The sequence below is a fragment of the Aulonocara stuartgranti genome (genome assembly GCF_965226115.1).
Source record: "Aulonocara stuartgranti genome assembly, chromosome: 11".
NCBI classification, from domain to species: Eukaryota; Metazoa; Chordata; class Actinopteri; order Cichliformes; family Cichlidae; genus Aulonocara; species Aulonocara stuartgranti.
The window spans coordinates 23,801,030-23,826,185 of record NC_138947.1 but is presented as its reverse complement, the minus strand read 5'-3'; the positions used below and the strand labels follow the sequence as shown (position 1 = coordinate 23,826,185).

The 25,156-nt window shown below is 39.3% G+C and overlaps 1 long non-coding RNA gene across 4 annotated transcripts in view; it reads right to left on the bottom strand.

The window, feature by feature from the left end:
• The window catches only part of LOC309716883, a 156,756-nt gene that overhangs the window by 98,426 nt on the left and 33,174 nt on the right, over positions 1–25,156 (bottom strand). For all 4 annotated transcript variants that reach the window (XR_014279531.1, XR_014279532.1, XR_014279533.1 and 1 more), the window contains exon 3: positions 7,429–7,565. This is a non-coding gene — a long non-coding RNA (uncharacterized lncRNA). The remainder of the gene's footprint in view (positions 1–7,428; positions 7,566–25,156) is intronic.

Sequence of the window (25,156 nt, the reverse complement as noted above, 5' to 3'; positions counted from 1 at the left end):
ACATACACACAGACGCATCCACAAAAAACACAGATAGATAAACTGGTCAAGCTGGTCAGACAGGCTGAGTATGCTTTGCCTGCGGGAATGATCAAGGCTAAGCTGAGATGCACAGTGATCAGTCTGTGTATCTCAGGTCATTATGTGCGTAAAAGAAAAACACTGTTTAAAAATTAAAGCATGTTGCTCGTCTTTTTATACACCAAAAAACAGTACCGTTACAAGACAGCTGAGACTTAGAGAACAGCTGAGCAGCTATAGCAGCTAAAGGACTGTTATCTGTGTATCTACGATCATCTGAGCCAGACTATAATAGTGCATTATTACGATGTGGTGTGACAATCCAATCTGATGGCAGCAAAATCTCCCAACCACACTGGGAGGGGAAAGATTGCATGCAAACATTCTCTCTTGCTAAATCAGGCAAAAGGAAATGACGCTTTGCACAATGGTTCTGCTGTATTATTAGCCCCTCAGAGGAAGCTGCAATTGTTGGATCAGACTCCGAGAAAGAGTAAAGTAAGTCTGGGAAAATATCAGCTTCCTGCAATGACTTCAGGCTTTAGCCTGAGCAAGTATTTGCCTCTGCCTTTCTGGCTTTCTCACTGCTTCAAGCACTTTCTTACCCCATTTCTATCCCTCAAACAAAGAGACTATTATTATTATTATTATTATTATTATTATTATTTATTAGTAGTAGTAGTATTATTCCCAAAAGTTCTTTTAAGCCTCTGGCACAAGCCTCTACAAGCAACAAGCCTTGGCATATAGCAGCAAAGTGAGAGAGAGAGGGATTGAAAGCATACTTGAACATCTCCTTCAAACTTATTCTGGTTCTCTGGTTGGTAGCCAATCTGTGTATCCCCAGGGCAGCGCACACTATCTATCTGACCTCAGCTGAACTGCCTCAGTAGTCTCAGATAGAAGGGATATGAAAAGCTAACGAGAGCAGTAGAGAGCATGCAGGACGGAACGCAATGACTTCCCTTACAGGGTCCTGGTGGAGATGATAAACCCAAGACCCTTCATTATACAGCTGCAAATAAAATAAACGCAACTCAAGGCTAAACTGAGTCAGTACTTTAAAACCAATAAAACATAAGGCCCGTCTCCTAAGAATTACCTTCCTACACCGCTAAACTGCATTCTCAATTACATTTCAAGGGCGACTTAATTCTTCAGATTTGTGACATTTCATCAATAGTTTCAACCTCATGATATATTGGTTTTGCTGCTTTAGCTGCTCTTCAGTTGAACAATCATACAATAGATGGGGTGGAACTCTTTCACCCTGGTAACCCAGAAAATGAAGGAGGAGCTCCTAAGGTGGTTAATGTGATAAAAGGTTACATTTTAATCATGATCCCTTTCCCTGAAATAAGTAATCAGTTTTAGTGCCCAAATCTAAGCAAATAACAATTCAGAACAAAATAACAATAACAACATAAAATCTAATAAGGGAAATAATAATACAGTTTGCTTGTAGAGACATGGTTGTTGTACAGTATGTTATCCATTTACTGGAACCAGGCAAAAGAAGATTCTGCAAATTGGTTGATTTCAAACACATTTCAGGTCAATACGCTGTTAAAACTATGACTGAAACCGCCATGGTGATATGAAAAATTAATGTTGAACAATTGACTTTTTGGCTGAGAGTCAGAGAAGAAGCTCAATATCACGCACACATGTGAATACTAAATATGAAACCAGACAGCCAGATCAGATCAGACAAGTAAAGCTTCACCTCCTAAGTTTTACTATATTGACACATTATCTCATTTGTTTTATCTCTACTACTTTCTTTTTTCTTTTTTTAAAGCCTATATTAAAGGTTCTGTGGGGGGGGAATAAATATATGGGAAAAAGCATAAATACAAATAGGATGACAGTTTCATGCTGATATAAAACTTAAACTGATGAGAACTAGTAAAGGTTTCAAACATGTCAGGGGAAAAGACTGTTGGGCTTCATTCCCATGTCTTCTTCTCACTGTCAGTGGTGATCATACTCATTCAGTAGCAACTTTAGCTCTTGTTTTCCAGATGCGAATGTTAATGATTACCCAGTCTTAAGGCTAAGCTAACCAATGCTAAGCCTGTAGTCTTATATTCAGTAGACAAGCATGAGGGTTCATGACATTTCCCATGTTTTGGTAAGAAAATTAATAGGTGCCTAAACTAACTAGTAATGATTATCAATGATTATTGTAAATGTATAGCTATCATTTGCTCTTGGTATTGCAGACAACTAAGTCATTCCATTTTATCACTGAATAATACATACTTACACCAAGCCATTGCTTTTCCACTATACTTATAACCTTTTTCATCCTTCGATCACCACATATAAAGAAGTTTAATATGTCAAACAACAGAAAGAATGTAATGATAGTAAAGGATCCAAAGGAAAAAGTGTGGAAAAGGAATGGAGTGGAGACGAACAGCTGCTGAAAGAGGTTGGGTGTTGGGCATGAAACGATGGAGGACAGAGGAGAATGGAAGGACAAGTAGAAAGAGGAATAAACTGAAGGAAAAACATGAAAGGAGGAGAAAAAAGAAGGAAAATGTGAGTGGGTGTTCATAAGCATAAGACATAGTGAAGAAAATGATGGAGTTGGCACTAGGGAGCAAAGGTAAAGAATAGGAGTGATGATGTGGTGGAAGGGTTCAGTAAAGGCCTTGAATCCAATCAAAACACTGTTTTTGATTCTGTTTTTCATTTCACCTAAAATAATGTTTCAATAGTCACTTGCTGAAGTTGCTAAGAACCAACCCTGGTCTTTGAATGGGTACTTGTTTTGAGCAAAACACTTCTCTGTGGCCTCAGCTGAACTGTGCAAGCTCACTGCAGCTGGAGCTTGGGGAACAAGGCATTGTGGGGATTAGCTAATGGTTTTTCACACTGGCAACCCAAGAAGAATGGTTCCTGCTTGTGGCGATGTAGTTGTGTTGCTAGAAATCTATGCTCGAGGTCAGAGCTAAGGATCATGCCTTACATTACAACCTCCAACATGTCTACCACCTAGTAGATACTCTGCTTATATAATCAGTCACACGTTCAGTAACTTGTATATAATGTGCTATTCTAAACGTATTCTTTCTCTAGTTAACTTCTATCCATGTGTCTGCAGTTTCAAAGTAAACTCAGTCAGGTTTCTGGCACCCTGCTTTAGCTCCAGCGCTTCCTACTACTAACTGAGCTTCTCCATGGCCACTTTTCTTTGCTCAGTTCATTTAGTCATTTAGTCACCTTTTTGTGCAACGGCATCTTAACCAGTTCCTCTGATTCTTGTTGCCTGCATTTACAGCTAACTTAGCTGTAACATATGTTGCAGTCCAGATACCTGGAAACACAAATGTCAGATTTGTTTGGTTCCTCGCAAAGTAGAGCCATTCAGGGATCACAATCATTATGCTTTTTGCTGTTGCAGTACATTCATGGATAGAGATTGGACTTTCTGAGTAGGAAATCGAGGTTGAGAGGGCATCCCATAAAAACTTCTGACTAATTCAAGAATGCACCAATGGAACAAAACTAAAAAGTGCCAATACCAATGGACACATGAAATCTGCAGCCATTGTAACGGTTTGTCTTTGCTTCAACTGTTTCCTTAAAAAGACTCCAATTTTTTAAAAACTGTTACATTTCATGATGAAAAGCCTGACTTTCACCAGTTGCTGGTGATTTATGAGTGGAACCCTCCAGAGCCCCACAATGATGCAGTGGGACACTGAAAATGAGGAGAAATATTGGCAGCAACCATCATAAATACATTATACATTAACAGAAAATATTATTACTGAAAGTTCAGCTTGCTACACATTCTCCCATAAAATAAAATATTGATTAGGATTGATATGTAGAGTATGAGTAGTGCAGACAGACTAGGTTTTACAGTTGTGTATGTTCTCAGTGGTAGCTCTGTTTACGAGAAACAAGATGCACTTTCAAAAACAAACTGTGTACACATGCAGTATTCAGTGGTGCACATGGCCACATCGATGCAAGGAGTGAATCGGAATCCCTATGAGATGCTTATTTTTCAGAGGCTGACCAAAAATACTCAGTTAGGTGTGCACACTTCCTGTGAACACAAGCACATGAATAACTTTATTTCAAAAGCGCTCACAAACTTTTTGTGAAGTTTCTCTGAAACAGACAGGCGAAATACACATAAAGCCTTTAACAAATGAATAACAAATCTCGCATGTGTCAAGCCCTTCACAGACTCATACATATATGCATAAAGATTCTCACATGCACACACGTGCAGTGCGGCTGCTTGCCTCCCACATGCACTGCTTGTGACGCATTGGAAAAGTCATTAGACCTGCACTTCCTCTCCAAACAGAAGAGAAGGAAGAAAAAGACTGTCTTACATGAAACACACAGGAAATGTGTGGGTGACTGCTTGTATGTGTATGTGTATGTGTATGTGTCTGTTTCTGTGTGCGTGCGTGCATGGATGCGTGCATGTATACGCAATTGTATATTTCTATGTGCATGCACGTATCTGGAGATCTAAGGTCCCACCCTAAGGGCTGGTGACCGAGGTCTTGTAATAGCTTGCTTTGATTGTTTCACTGACTAGACTACAGCTACAATTACAGACAATTAAGACACTCAGCCAGTGATTGGCTTGCTCAGCAGGCTAAGCTGCACACCGTAATCTTGTGGATTCAGCATTTGTCCAAAGCTTATCCCCCTATTTTCAGATTTGGACTTGAATAAAACCAAGTACCCACTTAAGTTAGGATTACTCGCTCCGAGCATTATTTAGCACATCAAAAAGCCGTCTGCAAAGGCATCTCTGATTAAATACACAATAATGGCAGATATTTCTACGTTTTTTCATCATACTTAATGTGTAAGTCAATATAATCTCTCAACTGTGGATACTGTAGTTACACAAGTTTCATTTCTCTCTACAAAAAAGGTAAAAACAGTCAGAGCTTCTGCTTTTCAATGGAATTTTTGGCACTAATGTTGTAACTTATCACTTGACATATGGGGTGTGTGTGTTTCTCGTTTTGTCTTCCTATGTAGGAGCTGTGACTTTGCATAACGTCAAAACCAGCACTTCCATGCGGGGAGGGGGCATATTCATATTCACCGCAGTAAATACGAATGTGCATGTGTATGTTGAGTACGTGTTTAATGCTATATGTGTTAGCAAGGGTAACTGAAGCGAGTGATCTACAGAAGCATTGTGATAAAATAAATTGTACAACAGGGATGCTGTGTTGGTACTCAAAGAAATCCAAAACAACCAGGACAGGAAGAAAGACAAAAAATGAAGGAGGCAGACGGTGAATCCTGGGGTTTGGACATCTGGAGAAGTGTCAGGAAGCTCAGTCACTTCATCACTGAAGGTGTAATATTTATCTATGTGCACTAGAGCATGTCAGCCTACACACACACATGCATACAGTGTACCAAAAACAGCACAGACAGGTGAAGGACAGCTTTTCTGACTGACACAGGGACATATTCCCCTTCACACAGACACACACACACAAACCAGTGATTAGTTTGGACACTCGGTGCTTATCGCTACAGTGAACATCTGTTACCTCAGCAGGATTTTAAAAAATGCATTTTTGTGTGCGTACACATACAGACATTAACTTTTCCCACAATATTTAATTTTCTACCACTCTCTTTCTCTATCCCCACAAAAATACACACACGTCTACATTAGATGTACTGCTTCCATGCCCTACTTGTTTGGTACTTACTGTTAGAGTTACTAATTTCTGACACTGACTAAAGGTATCCGTTCAAGGACCAAAAAGCTGTTTCCAAACAGTAAACATGTAGTTGCATAATTCTGGGGGGGTTTTGGTTTGTTTTTTTTCTCTTTTCTGCAAGTGAGCTCTGGGTGTCAGCCTTCTTGGGGCCTTTGTTCTTCCCGTGCCTGGTGCTTTTCTAACTGGGTGCTCTCCTTTCCTCTCACCATCTGGAGGCATGCATGTTAGCTGAGCATAGGTGCAGATGTGAGATAAGCTTTGACAAGTCAGTCAGTATAAGTAGAAAAATGCTATGCTATGTACTAATATGCAAAGGTACAACGTTAGCACTCAAACGTCCTAGCTGGCTGGAGAAAATCACAGTCTTATGCAATCATAAACATTTTAACAACATAGTTTTGTTATGTTTGTTTTAATGGGAACCAGGCTGAATGTCAGTTAAATCTGGATCAGAAGTCTTAGTCATTCAACGTCAAGCCTCACCTGGAGAGACCGCAGGAAAAACATTGCCCTGCAAGTACAATAGGTCCATTTATTTTTCTGAGTGTACTGATTCTTAATGCAATTATAAACAGCGTTATGGTGGATGAACTGAGGAACACCTGTTCTTTAAGATTCCCAGGGGTATAAATTTCTTTACTGCTAAAGGCAAACACACTGTCAGGTGCTGTTTGTTATCATGTGAAATAGAAGCTCTGTGTGTGGGAGATTCACTATTCCACACAGAGAGGGGAATCCCCCAACACAGCAGACATTAAAAACAGGTGCTATTAACCCTTATCTGCAACTTTTGAGCTTCAGGGTGAATATTTAGTATTTCACTTTTCAAAAGGGACTCTTTTTAGTTCCAAAACTGTAATGCCGAAAACTCGTTTTGAGCATAATGTTTGGGTGTCCAGCTGGTATCAGTTTATTACCTTTAGTCAGTACAAAAAACAACTATCACAAGCATCACTGTGAGCATCAAATCCTTGTAAAAAGATATTTTTAACTAGATGCCATCCTGAAACTGATACACTGTTCAAACAGGATACTGTTAACTCAGTATTGGTGCATAATGTCAAAGTGCAAACCAATGTGAGAAAATTTAAAAAGGTGATCAACATTTAGGAAGTTTTGATGGTTAGCCACTTCAGACTTCTCTCTATCTGTGGCAAATGTTCCGTTTTAGTTGCTTTCGCAGTCGAACTTGTCTTGATAACACGAATAGATTTCCTGCTTCTAACTGTAAACAACCCACACACAAGTGGTGGGATCTTAACATTTTGCACTTTGCGACAGCTGTTGCAACCAAAATGTCAGTGTTGACTGCACATAACGTGCTACCCGGTGAAGGGGAACCAAAAAAATTATCCACTTTTAGCATGCTGTCAGTTGGTTGAATATTTACATCTTGCTGTTCTGTAGCTTGCACCGCTTTAAAAATTGCTTACCCCTCCATTTCTAAGATTGAGGTTTCAAAAAAAATGTATTTCATATTTAATTCACTCATGCTCATGATAATCATCTCTCCAAAACACTGCCAAATTAGATGTGAATTGATATTTTTTGCATGTTTTAATGCACACAATATTATCATCTAATTACATCACAAATACAGGAGACAGAGTTGTTCTAACCTAAGAGGTTATTAGTGTATATTGCCAGTAAAAAGCACATTAGCATAGTGACTTACCTTGGCAAGCCAATTCCCCTGTACATTCTCACTGTAGAGGTCTGGAGTCAGTGAGGATTCTTCCAGTGTTAATTAAACCGTCTGTCTTGGAGAGAATTAAGGTCGTGATCTCCCAGACCTCACCACTCCCACACTCCCTGAGAAGAAAAGAAAGAAGAAAAAGGGACTTAATGAAGGAATAAAAGGATGAAATGGCTTAATGAACCGCCTAACGAGGCCTGTGGCCGTTTAATAAGGGCTTATTAAAGCTTAATTAGAGAAATAATCAAGCTTGTTTGGAGTATTTCAGTGTTGACTTGTGGCTGATTGTGTTTTCATAGCAACTGGATAAACAAGGAAGAGTTAATACTCCATAGGAAAGAAGACATGTCCAACTGTGTGTCTGTCTGCGTACATGTGTTGTAGGGGATTTCAACAATAATTAGGTGACGACAGTCACACGGAGGACTCACGCTCATCATTCGGTCACATGCTGAAATCGTACTGACATCCAATTCAAACACTGTGGCATCCTGAACATGGGCATAAGCAGCCAGCGTGTTTACTCCATGCCTGTTAAAAGTAGCACTATCAGCAGCTTAGTCATGTGTACTTTGATATCCTGGTGTAAAAGCCTGAGCTTTTGCATGCAACCTGAATTCCTGTACTTTTTTCCTTATTATAAAGCAACTCACTGACTAATTATAGAGTTGTTCCTATTGTAAAATGATGCTACGGATTCTGATTAAATATTTGCGAATGAGCCACTGAGTTTGTCCAGTATAAACCCAATGACTCATCAGGCAGAGTCACTCACTTACTGACTTAAAAACAGCACACCATATTTTCTCTACAGATGTTAGCGTGACTCACTTGAGTCAGACACTAAGTTACATTGTGCCTGAGGAAAGATCTGAAGAGAATGCAAAGTATACAGGACACTTGAGACGTCAGCTTTTCATTATTCATTCAGTGATGCCATCACTTCTTTGAGGAGTTAGAAAGGCTCAGCATGTGATGTATCCTTCTTGTATGTGCCCGCGAAACTCTAACGGCACTGGTTCTCCACTCTGGTTCTCCAGTTACTGATTCATTAAGTGATTCAGCTTTGTTAGACCCTTTTATGGACTTTGCAATATTCAGTGACCTCAACAATTAAAGGTGTTACTCATCCTTCTTCCTGAGCAGGTGAGAACCCCAGACAAGCCAGCTAAACAACACTGCATCATGAGCAACACAGCTTGTTTGTTCATGCAAATGAATTCAAATATTCATGTAGAACCCCATGAATCCCTAAATAGGACAGAGGGACGTACTATAGCAAGTCAGAGGATGTAAAGGCCACATTTTGCCTTGATTTGATTTTGTATGCTATGGGGTGCTAATAGAGCTGGGCGATAGAACGATAACGATATGTATCGCGATATAACTTTTACTCGATAGAGAAATTAAGCTATCGCGATAGACCTCGCCGCTCTTGTCCTCTTAAAAAAAAAAAAAAAAAAAAAGGTCAGCCAATCCAAATTAAGTAGCGCAGAGCCGAACCAATCACAGCCGCAGCGTCACGTCGCATGACTTGTTACGTACAGCACAAGTGCCAAGCCGCACGTGTGTTTGTTTGGGAAGCAGCCAGCACGTAATGGAGGAAATCAGTGTGCCGACTAGAAAAATCAACCGAAGAGAAAACAGATGATGGTTCCAATGCCGGAGAGATTGTCGAACGGAAGAGCCATAGAAGTTCCGTAGTGTGAAGGTATTTCGGCTATTTCAAGTCTGACAAAAAACAGAGTAGCGTGCACTGTAAATTGTGCCGAAAGCAAGTCTGGAAATACAATAAACTGGTGCATGCGTCACACTGTGCGCCACGTTATTGTTTCGGTGAAATGAATTTCTATAATACTGTTAATTCTACTCTGCAGTGTTTAAATGCTTACATATACACACAGTTACTGTCCGTCCACACATACGACTCGGTTCTGCTTCTATGCCCCAGCTTTGTTTACTTTTTCCCACCGAGGCTTCTAGACTTCTGATTGGCCAACATTTCTGCGCGGTTAGGAATCTAGCGCCACCTGCTGCTTTGGCATGTTCATAGCAGCGTTTTCCTTCATTTCTGCCTTTATGTGTGGACGGGATTATTTTTTAAAACGAAAGCGGAAAATCTCCGTTTTCAAAAATACCCGTGTACGTGTGGACGTAGCCTCAGTCTCTGACTGGAAGCGCTAATTCGTCATTCGGCTTTTGTCAGACTAAAGTAACTGTTACAACTGTTTGAAAAGCTCAGCTATACAACAAGGAGAGATTGAGAATTTCCTTTTAGTTCTCAGTTTATTTGATATTGACAAAAGTTAGTCAGTTTTGTCTGTTCTTCTGTAAAACAAACTAAGATTTATTTTTAGAATTAATATTTTGTGGAATTGACAATTTAGTCTGTTTCGTTTGTTCTATTTTGAAACTTAAACGCTTTAGCGGCTGCCTTTTGTGTAGTTTGCAATATTTGCCTTTATTTATCTGAAAAAGTCTCATGTTCCTTAAGTACATCTACCCTGTTGAACTTATTATGGGAAATAAATATTTAAATAAAAACAAGCTGCTGATTATTTCACATTTTACTTGTGAGCAACGGCACATTTAAATCTTACAAATATAGTTATTTGGCTTATATCGTGATAGGTATCGTTATCGCCTGAAATGAAAAAAACATATCGTGATATGAAAAAATCTCATATCGCCCAGCTCTAGGTGCTAACCTTTAACATCATAACTGCTCATATACAGAATAAATACCAAATAAATGAACTTTGACTTCATCAGCAGTTCTTTGTAATTACTATTGTTGCTTTTAAATTATTCCAAACACTAACAGTAAAGGTACCAGGTTAGACCGCCATTATATAAATATATATAAAATCTTGGTGTAGAGTGGGCATGCTTTCTCAGCCAGTTTAGTAAACTGAGTGCTTTTTCCCAAAGGCAGCATCCAGTGGACCCCCCACCCCCATGAAGAAAAGGGTAGAAAAGAGCAAATTAGATTAATTAGCTATTAGATTACAGTGTAAAAAAAATGGTTCTTTACTTTGTATTTATGCATTTTAACAGCTTTATATGAAAACTTTTTATCTAAAACACATTTTATCTACATTTCTATGTCATATTTGATCAGTAAACATAAACAAGATAAACAGTATTCACTTTGGCAGTTGTTGTGATTGGCATTATATAAATGAAACTGAATTTTACTCAACTGAATTGAAATGTTGCATATAACTATACCTTTCAGCAAGATTACTACATTGCCTTTCTGTCAGTTTTCTGTGAAAACACAAAACTTTGCAATAGAGAGCTTGTATGTCCCTCAAGCCCTTACTGCATCTTTGATGAACGCCTGCTGACAAGTTTTCAAGTTTCTAACCTTGGGCTGGCCGCTATGGTTGTAAATTTTCAGATGCTTTTGACCTCATATTTATTTCCTTTCATACCAGTTTGAAGTTTACAGCTGAGCTTTCACTGTCTAGGAATTATGTCATTTAGCCTGGGGTTAGACTGAAGACATATTCTTGAGGGTTATTAAGCGATCTTGGACATTACAGAGTAGATACCCTTGGAACACTGCACAGAGATGTGTGACAGCATTTCATGAAGAACCGCTGAACCCTCGCAGTTGCAGTTCACGGGCTGTGTCTCTGACAAGTCTGCTAAAATAAAAAACCCCGCGCTCATTTCCAGAACGCCAAACAGCTGATGATTCCGGCAGAAGGGCCAACGATTTCCACTGCTCACATATTTTTTCCCCCTCCAATTCTAGACATATGTCAATTTTATGTCAGAGGATTAGAGATGCCAGTTATTGTTCTGCAGCATGTGAATGATGTCAACTTTCCCACAGGGCCTTTTCTTTGAGATGTAGACAGCAAAGCAGCTGACAATTCCTGCAAAGATGCCAACACACCACATCATTTACACAGCTAGCTCTTCAGTTCTGTCAGTTCTTCGCTGAAGAATTATTGGGAGGTTAAAGATGATGTCATCTTTCCAGCAGGGCTTTAAATCTCAGAGTTTATTATGCTACTGCACTGAGCTTTGGGAGCTGATAATGATGACAGCGGTGAGGCAGATGATATTGCTGGTCAGTGCAGTGGTCATGGTGGTAATGACAATGGTGATGTAAGCTTCCCCAAAGCCCCCCCCCCCCTTTTTTTTTTAGTTTAATAGCATGAGCAGCTCACCACTTTTCTTTAAAGAAGCAGTGGCCAGATGACTTTAGCTGACTTCACCCCTTAATCAGTCGACTACGCCAGATAGTATCAGTATCAGTAGATCAGAAGAAAAAAAAACACTTACAATGTTACATCATCATGTGGTGTCTAACCTAAAGAATGTTTAACAGAATTTTAGAACGTTAATGCAAGATTTTACACACTAAGCCAAAACATGCCTGTTAAAGTAAGAGAAGTATCAGATTTAAGTGTCTATGCTTTTAATGCTGCAAGAACACTTTCAGCTGACAGTTAATATGTTGGAAGAAACCTTCACAATTATTAGGATGAGTTTGTGTCTTTGCCAAAGTTCTGCTAAACAGAGCCCACAACCTTTGGAGAAGTCTGAAATGCAGGCTCAACTGCTGAGAAGGCAGTTCAGCGTCTTTTGCCCTATTCAGAATTGATGAGACATTGTGTGCTCACACTTTGTATTTATTGTCGAAACCAATTACTTTAACATGCTCATGTTTCTATGGTAATGCCAGTGAATTATAGCATATCACGACCCTGTTCCCAGAAAAAAAAACTGCAGGCATCATCATTGTTTCCATTGTTTTCAGTCTTTCTTAGCATTCACTCATTTCCAAAGATTCCCTGCGATTTTCCAGTTCCACCCTTCTCTCTTACTGCAAAACTATAAATTATGTCACTGGGTTTCATGCTAATTATGGCTAAACTGACAGCACATGCAGAGTTAAAACATTTTAAGATCAAACTCCCGACTATGTTGGAGCTTTAAAAGGTGAAAAAAATATTGCAAATGCTTCATTTTATAGCCCACATTGTGTTTTACTTATTATAAAGGATGCTTTGATAACCTTTTAAAGCTTTGAGATTCAAAGTTCTTTCTGGAAGTTCCATAAACTGTACGCTGTACACTTTTGCACCTTTTCCAAATTGTGCAAAATCTAAAGCTCTCCTCCGACCCTTAATTGGCATCTGCCTCTTTATCTGTTTACATTAGTTTCAGTTGTTTTCAGCAGTCTCTGCCATGGCCTTCTTTCCTCCCAGTTACACCCTTGTGTGTTAAAAATATCGCTAGTTTTAGGGGATGATGTCATTCTCTCAGCGGGGCTTTCCCACATTCAGCTGATAACACATGTGGTGGAGAACTGTTAAAACACATGGGTGTGTTACAGTTCTAAACTCCTAACCCATATCACTCTTCCATGAGAAACAGACCAAGGAGGGTATTTGGCAAGGAAAATGGTGCTCTTTTTCCCCTGACAGCAACGAGCAGCTTTAAAGCTCATCTAGATTGTGATTACGTTTGCTGAATACAATAACCAAGGCCATGTTGTTGCAGGCAGGCCACAGCTGTGATGTACTCCATAAAAAAATCCCAAAAACACTTCATGCTGTGGTCGTTCGTTTCACCTTGCTGATTTAAAGAAACTACAACTTCTGCTTGAACAGCGCAGCGTTTCCACATATTGTGATGCCTGAGCATTGACATCAGTCCAGGTTGTGACTGGATTGTTAATCTGCATTGCTGTAAAAAGAAAAAAAGAACCACTGCTCCAACAAAAACCTATCAAAAGATTATATGCTTTCACTCAGATAATCTATACTTTAAGCCAGGGTACTTATAGAAAACTATATTACTTAAGTTTTGATGCATCCTCAATCATCCAGGTAAGGAAATTCCACAAAGTTGATTCTGTTCATCTGGATGCAGTGTTTTTAGAGGAAGTCACTTGATGAATGGAAAACACTGCATCCAGATGAAAAGAATCAACTGTTTGGTATATTACTTATGGACTAGTTATTGAAGCCCTTTGGTGACTGGGATGGCTCCAGTCCACCCGTGACCCTAAACTGGAGGAGCAAAAAAAATGGACGGATGGATGGATACTTATAGAAGAGTATAGAACATCTTAATATATGAATGATTTTATGACAGGGTCTGTCTCATCAAACACGTCTTATGTGGTTTTGCTGCACACAAGGCTCATCCACCTATAGAAATAAGCAAGCTGTAATGGAAAGTCCTGCAGTATACTGGGTGAAGTAGAAAGACTGAAGCAAACTGAAGTCCCTTTGGGGCACTCTGGATAAACTCAGCTCACATGGAACCTCAAGAGGAAATTGGACTTGTTTATGAAGGAAATTACATCATTGGGATTGGTTCAGACAATGACTTTATGCTGACAAGATAATGGCCAAGAGAGAGAGAGAGAGAAAGAGAGAGAACAGGGTTGGTTGCAGAAGTAATGTGTACATGTGAAAGGTTAATGAGTTCGACGTAGTTATTTAAAGGCACAAAATGAACTGCTCCACTGCCACAACTGTTAAATAGTGGCTCATAAATACCGGGTGATTATAATTTGGTAATGTTGCATTGCTTGTTTTTTCCTTATGCTATCATTAGCTCTAATGTTGGACAAATATTTTAAGCAGCAATTTAGAGCAAGCTCTTGCACACAATAAGTGAACAGTAGTTTCCTTGTGTTTTCAGTGCACTAATACATTATTTCTGCTTCTACATTGTGGTTTTGTCATGTCAGTATAGTAAGTATTGGTTTATGGAAAGATCTATTTTCGCTTCAATATATACACTTGATTTTATGTTACTGAACGTAATATAAAATAATAAATGAAGTAATCACCTTTTTGAAAAAGGAAACAAAGCTGAAGAATCCAATGATCTACCACTACTTCTACTTGAGACATTGCTGTATATAACCTCTTTTTTTCTCATGTGCTTCCATCTATCACCACTGGAGAGCTTTGTCCTACATGTAAACATTGGCATGAACAATACTGCTATCATACAAGGTAGCTAGAGACTGCTGAATAAGGCCCAAGTCACCCCAGCCCAGAGACCACTCAGCAACCACCTGGCTATCACGGGAAAAAGGCAAATTCCCCAATGGCTGGTTACTAGCTAAGTACAATAAGAGCTCGGGATACTTGCTGGGGATACTTCTTTGTGATAGCTTTGGTTGCTAGCAGACTGCTGCAGTCGCCTGTAGTTTGCATGGAATACACCGACTTATCTGCTAGCACATGCCAACATCTAGTGTTGTACTACTGTAAAAAGTGCAAAGTAAAAAGCAATGGAGATTGTTAGCCTTCAAAGTAAAAGTTGTGTGCATTGTGTGACAGAGTTCTAATAAAGGGTAACTATGGCTATCTTTTAGTGAAAGAAATGGAACATAACAAAAATGCCAAATTGTCTCTTTAAACATTGATTTTACAAACATAAATCTGGCAAGATGTAAAGGTCTATTAGCACTACATGATACTGTATAAGCTCCTTGTGTGAAATTATTAGATCTGATGATATAAGTAGACTGAATTGAGATAATGAGTTCAAGTACCTGGAAGATGAAAACATATAATTATCTCATGTTGGGATTTGAATAAGGTCTTGGAAGAAATGCTTACCGAATGTCTGTGTAAAACATTTAATTTTCTTGGACACCCTCAACTTTTCGGGGATTTAGATAAACAAGGTCTCTGGTAAGTATAAAATATTAAAAGATAAGCAACCTATTTCTGCTACTGTATTGTGAAGTTTTTTTTCTTTCTTTCTTTTTAATGTTGCTGTTCCAAGACTATTCAGTTACACAAGGGACCATAACAACTTTCCAAAACAACATTCAGTTGCTCTGCACTTTCTGTAAACTGCTCTGTGACGACCTCTAATTGTCCCGGGGATTGGGACAGTGTGATTGAAAATAAAAATCCTTCACATAACAAAAAAAAAAAAAATACCAGAGGGGTTTTAGAGGAGCTCTTGGACCTCCCAAGAGCAGAGCTGGACGAAAGCCCAATAACAAAGCTTACTGCTGGGTTAGGGATCTTAGAATATGCCCTGGATTATGGAGCCAGAGAGCCAGAACATGCCCGGGGACAGTGGTGGAAAACTAATACTGATTTTGGCTAAGGAGGGTTACTGAATTTTATCAGAGTCCATTTGTGTAGTTTGTTATGATAATGACAGTATTCTTGGCATAAAAACAACGCATTTTAATGGGGCAAGTTTCTCTACTAGAGGTAGATGTTTTCCTCACATTAGTACTTATCACACCTTCCCCCAAGCCACCACCTAGAGCAAATCACGATAGAAGAATAACTCTAAAATCCTAAAGTGCTAATGATTATATGCAGACTGCAGAAACAGACTGTACCAAAGATGTGTATGAGCAAATCAGTCTACCCAGCTAGACTGTTGGCAAGCGGCACAAGAGGAAAGAAAGGGCTTACCCATAACTCACATAAAACCAGACACAAACTCCTGAAAAGACCCCATCAGCTGAGTACTTCAGGCTTACAGGCTCAAGCGAGACACTGTTGCCAAGATACATATGTATTTCTAAAACATACCAGTTACATTTTCTTTTAGTTACCACCAAGTCTGGTATATTTTCACAGCTTATTTTAAACCTTGAAAATGAAAAAGTAATTTACAGCAGCTCCTGGAATGAGGCGCGCAGCACATTCGTAGTCTGAGGGTATCTGAGCTCGGACTATGTTTCCTGAAAGCTCATTTAAATGAATTTATTTCAGCCAATATATTTCAGTCAAGTAAGGCCTGTCAAGGATTATCTTCCCAGGTCTGACGACAAAGAAGTGGAGGAAGTTAATTTACACAAACAGAATGGTCCCATCTGGTGTGATTAGCATAGTACATTGCTAATGCTAACTTTTAATGGTGTGATCATCTCACATGCTCATTTTCACTGAATCCATAATGTGAAATTAGCATATTAGAACAACATATTGTCTCTCACTAGCCCAGGGGCTTGATACAAGGGTGTGTCAGATCTCGTTTTGTTTCCTAAGCTTCAGTTTGAATAATGAACAGCATTACTCACTTAGACACAAAATGTTAAAAATGAGGAGAGGAAAATGTAAACAGTCATTTAATTTATTACCTTTTCTTATGTCGAATTAATAACTCGCTCTTAAAAACAATCAGAATAAAGACTTAATCTATTTAATTTTCTTTTTGGTCTGTCCCATGTACAATGCCTCTTTATGCAAGAGAAAGGAAAAGTGTAATTTAAAAAAGGCTTTAAAAGTAGCTATATTGGAATAACTCCTTCCTTCATTGGGACACGGACAACTGTATAGATAAATCACACAGAAATGAATCACTAGAAGTTGTTAGTGAGCTGTGGTTACACAGAGTCGAAGCCTAGACAGGCTTTCCTTTCAGCCTGGAGAAAGAGTACAGGTGGGGAGAGGGGAGCAGGAGGAGGAGGAAGCCTACATATTTCACTTCCATTCACCTGCTAACATGGCCTCTCAAAGAAACCTTTCATTAGATTTTCAGAGCAGTCATCTTAGTCTGCCCGGTGCCATCAAATTTAGCTGTCATATTACACTGGCTCTTTTTGCGCTTTCATCTGGGGGATTTTTCGCCTCATGATTTTAATACAGGAGTTTTGGCAAAAGAGTTAAGCGTGTGGAATTCCTCAGAAACGAAACGGTCGTATCAATCAACTGAGTTAAGATTGGCACTGTTAACCTGCACATAATCTGAACAGGAGGCAAAGTGTTTCAGTGATGTGATACTATGAGAAGGAATCATTCTGCTTTATATCATTCAGGTGCATCTAATGTTATCGATAGATTAACTAACCTTTTTACAGTGATGCCTTTTTACGGACAAAAATTAACATTTCATTCAAAAATTAATGTAGTTTTTGAGGGTTTTTCAAGCTCAGAAATGGGTGGAGTCAGTGAGGTAAGGGTGGCAGGATTACACTGACATTTCCTGCAGATATGTGTGGTTCACATATTTTTCAAAGAGTCCTTTCAGAAGGTGATAATTTAGTCTGCCAACACCTCTTTATAATCATTAACTTTAGGGAAACGTAGCCAACCCGGTTTATTTTTTTTTTCACATAGTTTGCAGTAAGAGGAATGCTCCAGGCATACACACAGAAAGAGGGAGACAGAGAGGGAGAAACTCAGAGCTTTCACCTTAAAATAGAACACATAAATAACATTCTGTTGATGTAAGACTAGAGAGGATAGGCTGGTTTCAGTTTCCACCGAATGAATTCAGGCCACCCACAGATCATATAGAGACTCTCCATATACTGTACAGCTAAAGAGTGGTGTCAGCAGCTACTCATAACTTCCTACACTCCTGCTTCTGTTTCACTCTGTTCTTCACCTCTACCACCTTGTCCATTTATGCTGACCCTCACAGTTTTACTGTATTTTTATTTACTTTCACATTATATAAGAAAATCTCTCCCTCTTTCACTCTCACGTACTCACTCTTTCTAACTCAGATGTGGTAAAGATGATCAGGGTGGTTGTCGGGGCCAGATGGACTTTTCTGAGTATTTCAGAAATAGCTGGTTTACTGAGAATACCACACACAGATCATTTCTAGAGTTTATAGACAACTGTCCAAAGGCGAGAAAATATTCAGTGTTGCCTGGTCCGATGAGTCTTGATTTCTGTTGCAACGTTTTGGATTTCAGCATTCAAATTTGGCACGAACAACATCCTGCGTCATATCAACAGTTTAAATGCTGCTGGTGGTGTTGTAATGATGTGGGGGATATAACATTTTCTTGGCACACTTTGGGTCTTTTTAACACCAACTCAGCATTTTTTAAAAAGCCACAGCCTGCCTGAGCATTGTTGCTGATCATGTCCATTCATTTATGATCATACTGTACCCATCTTCCATCTTCTAATGGCTAAAGCACCATGTCACAAAGCTCAGATCATCTCAAACTGGTTTCGTAAACATGTCACTGTATTCAAATGGCCTCTACAGTGAACCTCGAAGTCAGAGTTAGAGAAAATAAAGGCATTTGAGGGAAACCTGAACACCAACCATCTGTATGCACACCACTAAACACAGTTTCAATCCACCGTCTTTACTAAAAGTGAGCATACCTAAGAACCTAAAGATGCAACAACAGCTTCACAGCTTCAGGTTTTTTTCCGAGCTCTGTTTAAAGCAAACACCTTTCTCACTCACTATGTGTTAATAGGCCTTTCTGCACTGAATCATACTTGTTACTAATCTCTGGTTCTCCTTTTGTCCTGTCTTCCTTCTCTCACCCCAACCGGTCGCGGCAGGTGGCCGCCCCTGTGCCTGGTTCTATCAAAGGTTTCTTCCTGTTAAAAGGGAGTTTTTCCTTCCCACGGTCGCCAAAGTGCTTGCTCATAGGAGGTCCTGTGATTGTTGGGTGTTTCTCTGTATGCATCATTGTAGGGTCTACCTTACAATATAAAGTGCCTTGAGGCGACTGTTGTTGTGATTTAGTGCTGTATAAATAAAACTGAATTGAATTGACTTGAATTGAATATCTAAGCCTTTTACTTCAGCAGTTTGCATATAGTAGCCCATCTGAAAGCGGGCTCAGTACATTTTCTAGGAACAGTGGGAAGTTAAAATACCTCAGTTTGAGCATTTAGTCATCAACTTCAATAAATTAAACTATTAATTTGGTTACCGCATTAATAATTGTAAAACTTAATCCAAACTACTTATCAGCCATTCAGAATAATGCTGAAATCAAATGGAAGTGAGGGGTGGTGTTATTGCTACCTGCCAGCAACTCCAACCACAGTGGGGTTTTTTCTACAGCAAAGCTTGACCTCTGACCTCAATAAAACCTGAAAACTCTGTTAAGGGATCAATAGAGTATCAAACGTCAACTTTAGCTACCCAGGAACTACAAGTACCCAAGCAATATTAAACCTGAAGCCTCTGTGAGAAAGGCTTTATAATCTTCACTCAGCAGCGTGAAAGGAAGTCTGTAATTATATGAATTTTACAACAACTGCTTCTTAGGGCTTTTGTGACAATTGCAATAAACACAAAGATAACAGGAAAACATCCCAAGCAATGCATTTTCTTTTGCATCTCTTCCATTGTAAAGTTTTGTATTTAATTCCACGAGACTCGCTTATTATTCACTCTGCAATTTCACATAATTTCCCTCAGTTTTCTATCAAAGCTGTTAAGACGTGCAATTATATGCCAAACAACCAAAGAAAACTAAACTGCTAAAGTTTGTGTTTAAATACACGTGTTCAAATGTTAGCCCTATTAGGCAAAAGAAGCATAATTTGGGTCATGAACACAGTTTGGCCACCCAAGATGAGAAAAAGAAAGAGATGGAAACTTAACAGTGTTTATAACTTAAATGTGGATTATAGGGTAGACAGAGAGAGAGAGAGAGAGGGCGAGAGAGATTCAGTTGCTCAGCTGTAAGTAATTAAAGTGCAGCCCTACCCCTTCCTCCCCCCTCGCAAACAGCCTCACATACACGTCTATTATCTTTATTATAACTTTGCTTCCTGATATAGTATATTAGTTGTTAGTTTTAGTGAGAACAAGCACAACAGGCCCATCTTGTTAAAATGTTAGGTGTGTGCGTGTGTGTGTGCATGTGTGCGTGCGTGCAAGCGTGTGTGTGCCTCAGCTTACTCAGGTAGAAAGGAATGTCTCCCATGGCAAGTTCCACCACAGCAGCTAAACATGCGGGATTTCCCACATGGGCACCTTAATCTTTAAAAAGAAGTATTAGAGCTTCCTGTGACTGTCACAGTACGGCTGTGTGCAGGCAAAAGTAGGACCCAAACGCAAACTCACAGAGACAAAAGGTAAACTCAAAAAACACAGCTTTATTGCTGGCGTGGAGTGGGACACGAAAAACAATACAAAATAGACTAAACTGGGAAAACTAAAGCACAAGGAGCCACAGGGAAAAATCACACAGCTATGGTGGAGACTACGACACTGACAAAGAGAAACACAGGGCTTAAATACACAGAGGGATAACGAGGGAATGAGACACAGAAGGAGGGCACAGCTGGGAGAAATCAGGACTGGACGAGACAGAGACGCAAAACTAGAAACACTCACATGAGGCATGGACCTTCAAAGTAAAACAGGAAGTATCACACAGCGACGCGAACTAGACACAGTGGAGACAGCAACTAAGAAACAGAGACAAACCATAAGGCAGAGGTCTAAGAACCAAAATACACAGAGGGAAATACTCAGCTTTGAACACAAGAGACTAGACTAGAGGGAGTAACAAAAGACCAACCATGAGAACATAATGCACAATGCAGGGTGACAGAAAACAAGAAACTCAAACATGCAAAGACACACCATAAACAGAACAGAGGGGGCACAGAGAGACATGAAGGGCAGGGGAGACTTAACATGGGTTGAAACACAAGGGGGAACTAATAAGCAAATCAACATAGGAGGCCTAATGAGCTAAACATACTATAAACATCAAAATGAACTAAAACTCAAAACACTGGGTCCTAAGACCCAGGATCGTGACAGTGATGATTTACAGCTCCCTTTTTATAAATAAATATTTAAAAAGCACTAAAACACCCTTTTAAAAAAGTGGACTATAAATTAGCTTAGTAGAGATTTTTGAGTCTCAGACGTGGGACAGCATGACTGACAAGCTGGCAAAGATTGGTAACTCTACCTAAGAAAAGTTTTGGTCATGACAAAATCATTTTGAAAAGGAAAAAAGGGGAAAAAACACACACTATGAATAAGAGTCAGCTGCAAACCATTTACTGTGGAGGCTAGAGACCAGCTGCCAACTCTTAAACAGCATGTCTTATTGGCAAAGCTAACGCACAGCTGAAAGTCTTATAGATAAAAGCTTCATACTGTACAAAGCCTGAGGTTCATAAAAGCTATTATAAAAGCTTTATAGTGTGAACAAAGCTGGAAAGCTTACTTTTGGAATGTAATCTATTACACAGAACAGATCAGCAGCTTAAAACTTTTTAGCAAAATATTTTTATGGAACTACAGTTTTTATCAAGCTGTGGTACAGGAACTGATCATTAAAACACTCCTGGACTCTCCACATGGGGAAATACTGACATTTTATAGGCACTAAGAATCTGGCTAAGGGCACAAAAGTGAGAAAAGTACATGTTGTGTACCTCAAATGTAAATGTTTCATTTGTCAAAAGGCAGAGATGTATCAGTTTCAGCTCAAATCTTAATCAAAACAACTAACACACCTCAGCTTTACACTTAGAAATTACCTAGAAATTAAGAACGCACACACAAACAAAATTATTTCCATTTCCTAGATTGTTTGCCAAGCACTGCAGGTCCTGAGCCAAAGATTTGCAATGCAAGGGGTGAAGAGTTCAGTGCGTGTCAGATGTGCAGTTGAAAAACACTGAAATATGCACACACTAATAGTTATGCACATGAAATAAAACCAGTCCCACAGTGCAAGTCCTTCTGACACCAACAGAGGCCACACATGAACTCTCAAACCTTGAAACACCTGAGCACTTTATACTCTGACACAGAAATCCAGTATATTTTACATCTCAAACCATAGCTAAGTCCGCCCCCGTGTTCAGACATGGGAATCATTTTTATTATTTTAATTATTTAAAACCTCAAAAAACACACAGAGGGAGAACTTCATAGTTTGTACTCCCAAAATATAATAGATTAAGCTACAACTAAAACAGTACAACAGTGCTCTCCATCTACAGTATTGCTTGATCCCATTCCCACACTTTAACGATCCCATCCATCTACCGCATCTCTGGGTGCACGCTCTTACCACACACTTTACACCTTTTGTAAAATCAAACCGATACTAAACCTTTTTTCATTTCGTTTATCTAGTCTCTTTTAGGCTCAAAATTACCGATTACAACCTCACAAATGTCCTCGAGCAGGAAAATTAAAATTTCATTTATGATATTTATTTCAGTGTTTCCACTCGCCTGACAATAATCTCAATTTTTGCTGCTTTTCATCCACAGAAATAATCATTTTTAAAAATGCATGAAATGAAAAGCTTCATTAAGAGATGTTCATATAATATCATTTCTTTAAGACATATAATGTCTGCACAGACGTAGACCTGCACAGTTGTCATTTGTCCAATACGTAACCACAGGGACTGAATGGGCGGTCTGTGTTAGGGTGTGTCATCTTCTGAAGAGTCGAGCTCCAAAGAAACATTATAATTGTCTGCAATACCTCTCACCATGTCTGGACGAAACAAAGCCCCTTTCTGCACGTCCCTTATATCCACTATAGCTCCTTATCTCACAAATGGGCCCTATACAGACACACAATCATCACATACATCAATGGCACCGAGGTGGACAAACACGCACAAAGCGCAGATATCACACACGTTAATGGCACTGGACTTGATCTTTTTACTGCTGTCTATTTGCGCTGAGAGACGCGACGCATTAAAAAAAATAGCGGAGAGAGACCCTTTTTCACTGATGAAATGAAAGGCTTGTGTTGGAGCGATCTGTCAGAGCAACCAAAGGTTCAACGGTGGGTCAGACGAGCGGGGGGATTTTTTTTTTTCATTGCGTTACTTCTCAAATTACATGAGAAGAATATAAGGAGAGAAATGGAGTGACAATGGATGGCTGAGGCTTTTACACTGAAATACTAATCACATTCAGAAGGAGAAAGGAGACAATGGGATCAGGCTTTCTGTTTGTGAAACTCTGCTCGCACTTTAATTCTGCATAATTATGCAACACTGGTAAATGGAGCATAACACTAAAAAGCTAATTGCTTAAGGTGATTTTACACAGAGTTCATGGGGAGAGTGAGGTCTGCTGAAAAAGAGGCCGTCGGTACACGAGTATCAGGATCAATCCCTTTTTCTCTCTCCCCGCTTCCTCGGTCTTCAGAGCTCTCTAATTCTCTTCTCATTATTCTGTTACTTTTTACTGCCTTGTTCTCTTCATTGGTTCTCACTCTCTTTCCTGCTGCTCCTGTTTCAAAGAGTCAGTTCAACCACTAACTGAAAATGACCACAGGCGCTGGGAGAGAAAAGGCAGGAACTGTGTGTGGAAGGGGCGGGGGGTCGAGAGAGATGATCAGATCAGTGACAGACATGGAGGGGAGCGAATGAAAAAAAGGCAGCAGACAGACCCAGGGACTCTTTCATCCAATGGAAGTTAGGGTTAAAAAGTCGCAGGCAGCATAAGTGTCAAAGGCAGACTATAGAGGCCATTCTTCTCTTCTGCCGTCTCTTGCCTCACAAAGCTGTGGCGTTAGGCTGAAATATGCTTCATTGCTATAAAGTAAGCCTAAAGAAGTTTCTTTTGTGTGCGGTGAACAATAGCGGTCTGTCAGCATTTCTACCACATCTAAATGAAATCAGAATTTGAAAAATCCTTTTAATAATCATCCGCACAATTGCAGGGCTTCAAATGCTCTAATACTTTCCCTTTATTCATTTTTTTAACTGTCGGTGAGGCAGACCCACAGTTTCTCAAAAACAGCAGACGGCGCTATTAAAAGAAACTTTTTTGAAACGGCTTGTTGAGTGCCGTTTTGACTGACTGATGCAGGTTTCAAAACATACAGACACACAGAAACAACTGCATTAGCAATGATTATAAAATGAACGTGCCAAAGCAAAATTTATCACTTGGATGTTGCATAGCAACTGCCACTTGTTTAGCTACTGTTCAAGGACTTTTCTGAGAGTAGAAATAGGACTGAAATCTTGTTTATTAAAAAGAATATGTCTTCCACAGTTCTCCCCTGTGTTATTACGCCCATATATTATCAGAATTATAGCTGAGCTATGAGCCATGTCAGGCTGCGCTTTACATGTTTAGAGCAGCCAGGGGAAATTGTTATGGCACAATGATTTTTAGGTAAAATAACCAATAAAATGATTATTATTCAATCTGCGATACAAAAAGCCATTTTGTTCCAATATGATCTCTAAGAACATTTCACCGCGGCAGTACAACTCAACAACAGAGAAGCCGTACAGGATCTGTAACTACGGCTTCAGAACAGGAAAAATACAGAGGAAATGCTTTCCCACTTTACCTATCACTTCTCACCGTAGGAAATAACTTCTGGATTGCCAAAAATGAAATCTAGCGGGAAATAAAAGATAAGCATGCAGAACACCATGAAAATGAAAACATTTGCCTCATAACTGTTACTCTGGGAAAATAAGTCAAGGTAGGGAAGCGGCATATTTAGAAGTTATAAACAGCTCGCATCGAGATCACAGAGATTACATCTACAAAACCAGAACACCAGAGGGAAGAAATCACAGGACACAGCGAGGAAAAGGAAAAGAAGAAGAGAAAACTAACAGTGAATGGGGGAAAGAAAAAACACAACAAGATCCAGCTTAAAAACAGGGTGGGGTAAGTATGGATGCAGAAAAACAAAATGAGCTAGGATAAGAAAATAACTCAGGCACTGATAGAATGAGACAAAAAGACGATGGACTGCTTGTTTGTTTATGTCCCTTCACTGCACTGACATTATAGTTGATCTCTGCAAACTTTCTGTTCAATGTTTCCTCAAATTTTGTTTCTTGCTGTCTTTTAACCTATTTATTAGAAATCTTTTTAGTCAAAAGGCTTTTTTCTGGTCCTCTTTCTTCACTTACCTTTTTTTTTTTAACTGCCAGCCCATCATTTCAATCACGATCTCTTATCACAGACTCACAAAGCCTTTGTGAAGAAGGCACAATATAAAA